This window comes from Triticum aestivum, chromosome 3A (assembly GCF_018294505.1).
Source record: "Triticum aestivum cultivar Chinese Spring chromosome 3A, IWGSC CS RefSeq v2.1, whole genome shotgun sequence".
NCBI lineage: Eukaryota > Viridiplantae > Streptophyta > Magnoliopsida > Poales > Poaceae > Triticum > Triticum aestivum.
The window spans coordinates 545,277,412-545,284,446 of NC_057800.1; positions in this window are offsets into that span (position 1 = coordinate 545,277,412).

Sequence of the window (7,035 nt, forward strand, 5' to 3'; positions counted from 1 at the left end):
TAACGGTAGCAAAAGTAATAGTTTTGGTTTTATAGTGATTATAACAGTGGCAACGGAAAAGTAACTAAGCAAAGAACAATATGTGAAAAGCTCGTAGGCAATGGACCAGTGATGGATAATTATGTCGGATGCGATTCCTCATGCAATAGTTATAACATAGGGTGACATAGAACTAGCTCCAGTTCATCAATGTAATGTAGGCATGTATTTCGAATATAATCACACGTGTTTATGGAAAAGAACTTGCATGACATATTTTCTACTACCCTCCCATGGCAGCGGAGTCTTACTGGAAACTAAGGGATATTAAGGCCTCCTTTTAATAGAGTACTGGACCAAAGCATTAACACTTAGTGAATACATGAACTCCTCAAACTACGGTCATCACCGGTAAGTATCCTGATTATTGTCACTTCGGGGTTAATGGATCATAACACATAATAGGTGACTATAGACTTGCAAGATAGGTTCAAGAACTCACATATATTCATGAAAACATAATAGGTTCAAATCTAAAATCATGGCACTCGGGCCCTAGTGACAAGCATTAAGCATAGCATAGTCATAGCAACATCAATCTCAGAACATAATGGATACTAGGGATCAAACCCTAACAAACTAACTCGATTACATGATAAATCTCATCCAACCCATCACCGTCCAGCAAGCCTATGATGGAATTACTCACGCACGGCGGTGAGCATCATGAAATTGGTGATGGAGGAAGGTTGATGATGACGATGGTGACGGATTCCCCTCTCCGGAGCCCCGAACGGACTCCAGATCAGCCCTCCGAGAGAGATTAGGGCTTGGCGGTGGCTCCGTATCGTAAAACACGATGAATCCTTCTCTCTGATTTTTTTCTCCCTGAACATGAATATATGGAGTTGGAGTTGAGGTCGGTGGAGCACCAGGGGGTCCACGAGGCACGGGGTGCGCCCAGGGGAGTAGGCGCCCCCCACCCTCGTGGACAGGGTGTGGGCCCCCTGGCCTTGATTCTTTCTCCAGCATTTTTTATATATTCCAAAAATAATCTCCGTTGATTTTCAGGTCATTCCGAGAACTTTTATTTCTGCACAAAAATAACACCATGGCAATTCTGCTGAAAACAGCGTCAGTCCGGGTTAGTTCCATTCAAATCATGCAAGTTAGAGTCCAAAACAAGGGCAAAAGTGTTTCGAAAAGTAGATACATTGGAGACATATCAGCTTGTTGCACCAGATGGCTGTATCGTCGCATTCTTCCTTCTCTCCACCGTAGCGAAGGTACAGTCGGCGCTGCCGATGAAATGGGCGAATTCTCCAGAACCTCTGATGGCCCTACAGTAGTGATAGACGAGAACCTGATCCCGCACACATACCTGGGCGATCGCGATCCGCTGGTCCCTGTCAAGAGATGAATGGATGGGCACAAGGTCTAGTCCTGCGACCTTGTGCTTTCTCGTCCTGTAGGTACTGCTTGAACTTGGCGAGGCAGCGCTTCACCGAGTCCGGATCGTTGGTGTACATCACATTCAACTTGGTGCAGCCATGGGACCTAACGGTGAACTCAAAGGTGAACTCCTTGCGGAAGTCCATATCTAGCAGGCTCACCCCTCCGATCGCCATTGGAGTCTCTTCAAGTGAACGAGTGGATAGGCTCTTGGGGAACTGGATTCAACAGTAAACTGAGTGTGTACAGACAACAACAGTTACTACCCCTCCCTCGCCCGCTGCACGCCCGTTAGAACATGCACCCTTGTAATAGCCTGTATTTTTGCCCTTTTCTTTTTCCTTTGATTTTCTTGGATTTCCTATTTTGTTTTGCTTTTCCGTGGCTGTGTGGTTCTGAAACATGGGAAGATCGCGTCTTCCTAGGTTCTATAGTGGCTTGTCACCCTCATCATCATCCCAATATCATGTCATTTCCATCCTTGACCTAACCCAAAATTCTTTTGTTGGGAATATTCCTTTTCTGATAAAGGAATAACCCTTAAAACCCTAGGTTGTGAAGCAACCTATATTTATGTCACTCCTAAAATTCTCAAATAATTCTTATAAATTTTTTGGGTCCTATCTTGCTCAAATATGGCAAAATATTTCATCACCATGTTCAAAAATAATCCTCCAATAATTCATTTCCTATTCTATCCTAAATGGCACATTGTGAAGCAAGTGCTATTTATCTTTGCCCATTTGAACCCAAACTTCTTGGACAACCTTTACTGTCTGTATCATTAGCTCATGCCAAAATTCAACTCAATTTGCCTAGTAATATTCCTGAGCAATTTTTCAAAGTTCCTGTCTGAGGGAAATGATTGTGAAGGAAGTACAAGCTAGGAATATCCAAATGGGTTGAAATTTCTCAAGATCCTTAATATGACCAAATAATGACTCTCCACCAAATATGAGATCATGTGACTCATCTATGTGAGCCCAGGCCCAAATCTTAGTTTCTGGTCAGATTTTCAGTTTGTGAAGCAACTATATTTTATATTGCTTCAATTGATCTGAAAATTTACCAGGACATGCTTCTATCTATATAAACTCCTCCCATACAGTTTTACCTCAATTGGTTATCCAATTGTCCTGTGTATTTTTTCCAAGTTTCTGTCCAGAATGAAGCTTTGTGAAGCAAGTGCCACTTTAGTGTTTCGGAATGGCATGAAACTTTTACAAAAGCTTCATATCATCATAAAACCCCTCCCTGCAAAATTTAAGCTCACAGAAATCAAGTATGTGAGTGCATAATCCAAATCCCCAATTCTGGCCAGTATTGCACTTTCTACTGCAACTACCATCTAAACTCCTCCTCTTAGTCTGATTTTTGGTGATCAGCATAACCTTAGCATGTGATCATCATCAGACGAACTAGTTACCATGTTACCAAGCTTGTTTAACCACAGAGAGTTACAAACACCTTCTTACTGAATTAATTTTGGATATAAGTGCAAATCTCTTATTTGCCCCTGGACCAATTTATTTCATCAGTTGGACTAAAGGCACCAAGGTCCATCCACCGGACATGGTTGGCCACGCAAAAGAGCGCTTCTCGCGCCAGTACGCGTGGTGATCATGCTGGCGTCATGGCTCCAGGCATGCTCTGGCTTGTTCCGGCCACTATGCTCGTCTCCTCCCTCCTCGTCTCGACCTCAAACCTTGTCCAGGAGCTCGCCCATGCTCGACTGCGTCGCCCTGCATCGGTTCTTAGTCGTGGTTCGCCACTAATGAGTCGCAAACGCCATGCCCGTGCCATGCCCTGCCTTTGCCCGCCATTAAAGCTTGGTCGGGAGCTCGCCCGTGAGCTCGGGAAGCCTCCCAGTGGCTATTTAAGCGTGCCCCGAGTCCCTCCTCGCCTCACCAGCCTCTCCCCAAGCCTCCTCACCCACCAGAGCCCTCGGCCCTTTCTTCTTTTCGCCGGAGTTCGCCATGGCCGCCTCGGCCTCGGCATGGTTCCGGCCAAACCAAGCCTCCCCTCGCCGTTCCGAGATGTCCACCGAGTTCCCCTCATCCCACTCAGCCGCCCCACCCCCTCGCCCCTCGCCGGAGATGGCCGCACCATCGAGTTCCACCACCGCCCCGACCGCCTTGGTCCTCTCTGTCCTCCTCTCCCCGCGGCCATTCTAGTCCTCCCCGGTGCCCTCTACTCCACTGAATGGGTGCGCGGTCCTCCCCCTAGCCCGCCGGTGCCCTCATCTTGACCAGAGGTGGCCGGAGTTGGCCGGGCTCATCGCCGGAGTCCGCCGCCTGTATCCCTGTCCCCGCGAGCCGTCGTCGCCCCTGCCTCTCCCCAGCGCTGCTGCTGCACCTCCCCGTACCCTCCTGTGGCCGCGCCTTAGCCGGAGGTGGCCGGAGCCGGCTGGCCCCCTTGCCGCCCCTCCCCTGCTTCCTCTCCTCTGCTCACGGGAGCACAGGAGCGAGAGGAAGGAGACGACCCGATCGCCCCCACCCCTTGCCAGCTCAGCGTAAGTGGAGACGTATTTCTCAGAATACGTTTTCCTCTAAAGAAAGCGTACTTTCGTTCTACTCCAGCCCCGAATACGTTTTCTCTGTTTTGAAAACGTATTCCCCTGAAAGGTGTTTTCTATTTTCAGCCGTCAGGGACTTGTTGGTGATAAAGTCTTCACAAATTGGTCCCTGATCTTCAACTCCTCACAACTTTTCAATCGTAACTCCGAATGAGGTGAAACCAGCGCTCACTTCTTCGTATCATCGAGCTCTATCTTTTGGTAACATTTTCACTAGGTGTTCTCACAGTGAAAATGACCATTTTATCCTTGCCTCTAATCAGCCCCCTTTGAGAGAGAACCGTCCGACGTTTCATTCCGCGGCTTCACCGCACTTCTTCCTGGAGTCTCCGTCACCCCAGGCAAGACACAATACCCACTTGCATGATAGTCATGCAGTAGCCATGGTTTTCAACTTGAATATTCATTAAATGTTTGCTTTCTTAAAATATGGTTATAATTGTTTCGGTAATGCTTATGGATTCATACTTACTTTCTTGCTATGTTGTTATGCACCTGGTTGTCATGCCCTGCTAGTTGCTAGTATTCCTTTCATATGCTTATGCTTGCTAGTAGTATATGTTGATGTTGGTAATGGTTTTCGGTGCATGACTGTCGTCTGTCCCGAGTACCGTTGTTATGCATGTTCCATTGCATTCAGTTGATTAAATGCTTGCATGATGGCATTGTTGATATGTTCTTGCATGATGTTTATTGTTGATGCTAGTGGTCATGTTATGCTGTGATAGTGTTGTACTGGTAATATTCATGCTCTTCATTATGCCATGCTCAGTTGGAGATGATTCATTGTTGATATGGTGGCTAGTTATGTTGCACCCGTGCTTATGTTGATATCATGCTCATGCATTGTAATTGTATCATGTTATTTTATCATGGCTTAGCATATTTGCATTCAAGTTTAACCGGATTAAATTGAACTTGAACACCTGTTGGCTGAGTCATGGTGCCACCATATCGAACTGACCAGTGCAACCACGCTTACCTTCATGGGAAGGTCCTAACTGGGTCTATTGTCGTGCCTCTCGCCGGTGCCTCCAACTAGGGAAGGTTATGGGCGTGCGGTACCCTGGCCCGGTAAGCAGACATAACCTTGTGTGCCCGTTGTTGTTGTTATGGATCCGGTCCCCATGAGGGACGTTTTGGCCACGACGGTGGTTGTTGTGTCTTTGGTAGACACGGGGCCACCTAGGACTAGCCCAGTTGGGAGTAGGTCGGAGTGGCCTGGAGAGTGTCATGGCAATAGATCGGTTTTGTCTGAACGCCGTTGGTCCACCCGAATGGGAGTTCGAGGCCATGGATTCCGTAGTGTGGGTACAGTGTACTAACCTCTGCAGAGTGTATATTAAATCTATCGATAGCCGCGCCGGCGGATAAGGGCCCAGTTCATAGTTGGTCACACTGTGAGTCAGCGGTAATAATAATAAATGTGCTTAATAACAACCACGGTCCGATGAGGAGATAAGTTGGTTGTGATCGCCGGAAAGATCACTGTTTGAGACCAAGTGTTGGTCATGGTTGTGATCGCCGAAATGATCACCGTGGTATTGAGGATACCGAGTTGTTGGATATTCATGATGTTGTGCGAGAATCGTGGGTAAAGATCAAGCTCCTTGTGGACTACGGTATTGTTTATACCAAGCTTGATTTGATCCTGAGATGATCATGTAATGTCCAAAGTTGGTAAGTGATGCATGTGATGGTTACAAGGTAACCCGAGCAGAATAAATGGTGCATGTAGTGTCATCATGTTACATGCTACTATCCTCAGATTTATATGTTCATGCCATGATCATATTGTTCTAGCGATATTATGTTCATGTTGTTCATGCCTTGTTGATCTCATGATAATTCATGCTTAACCTGTAATTGCCATGTTGTTGTTTGTCTTGAATGCTTCTGGTTATTGTGAGCTTGCAAGTACATTCAATGTACTGACCTGGCGTGTCATGCTAGTTTGCAGGTCATGCCTGGATTGCTTGCTTGTTTGGTGTTGTTCCCATGTTCGTGAGCTAGGATAAACTTTCCAGCCAGAGTCCCTACGGATTGGAGTCCATCATCACCATTCGTTGTTCTGCTGCCAGTAGTTGTTCCGCTGCTTCAAGTTGTTATGCTGCTTGTATAGAGCAACCGTGGTTGGCGTAGTGTCGCCGTACCGATGTTATTCATTGTAATATTGGAACCCTTGTATTCATATTCGTGTTGTAATAGAGAGCTGGTTTGTTCTATATTAAGCAATGTCTTATTCCAGAAGACTTCACCTTGACTATGGGCTGGAATATGAGGCGTTCTGGTTTTCTCTAAGTCGGGGTGCCACGGGCTTGGTATCAGAGCAGGTCTGGCTGTAGAGCGTCCTAGTCCGCTGGAACGTTAGAAAATGGTAGTATAGGGTATGGTTGTTGCCCTTTCTTGTTGCATTTGGTCGTTGCATTTGTTTGCTGCATATAGTCTTATTTCTGAGTTAGTCCGAGACGCCATTCGAGCCAGGAGATTGCTTGGTGTCGCTTTACCTCAGTCTCCGCTAGCTTCTCTAGATTGTCCGCCTCGTCTATCCAGAGTTTCAAAGTCAGCGGTTCCACTCGCTACTCCCGTAGCTTCCTCGTCAGTTAGTGAGCGTTTTCTCAAGCATAGGATGTAGTCCTTCGTGTAGTGTTTGTGCATCTATTGTGGTAGCATGCTTGTGTGTGCCTGTGTCGAGCAGCTTTGTAACTTGTTTGCTGTGTGCTTTGTTGCAATAAATCGTTTTCTCGTGCTTCTTTGTTTTGAATCCTTGGTGTTACCCCCTTATGGAAATTATTCCTCGATCGACACCGGATCAGAAGAAGCCGTAAGCAGTATAGATTTACACCAAGGAATTCAGTTAAGATCAATGAGGTTTTCAGCCGACAACATTGTATTGCAGACATCCGTTCGAATACACATTGTATTTTGGTCAGACTTTCAACAACAAGTACCTGTCAGAGATACACTTTATCGCAGCAATGATTAAATCAGCAAGAGAACAAAATTGGATCCACAGTGCATTTCAAGTC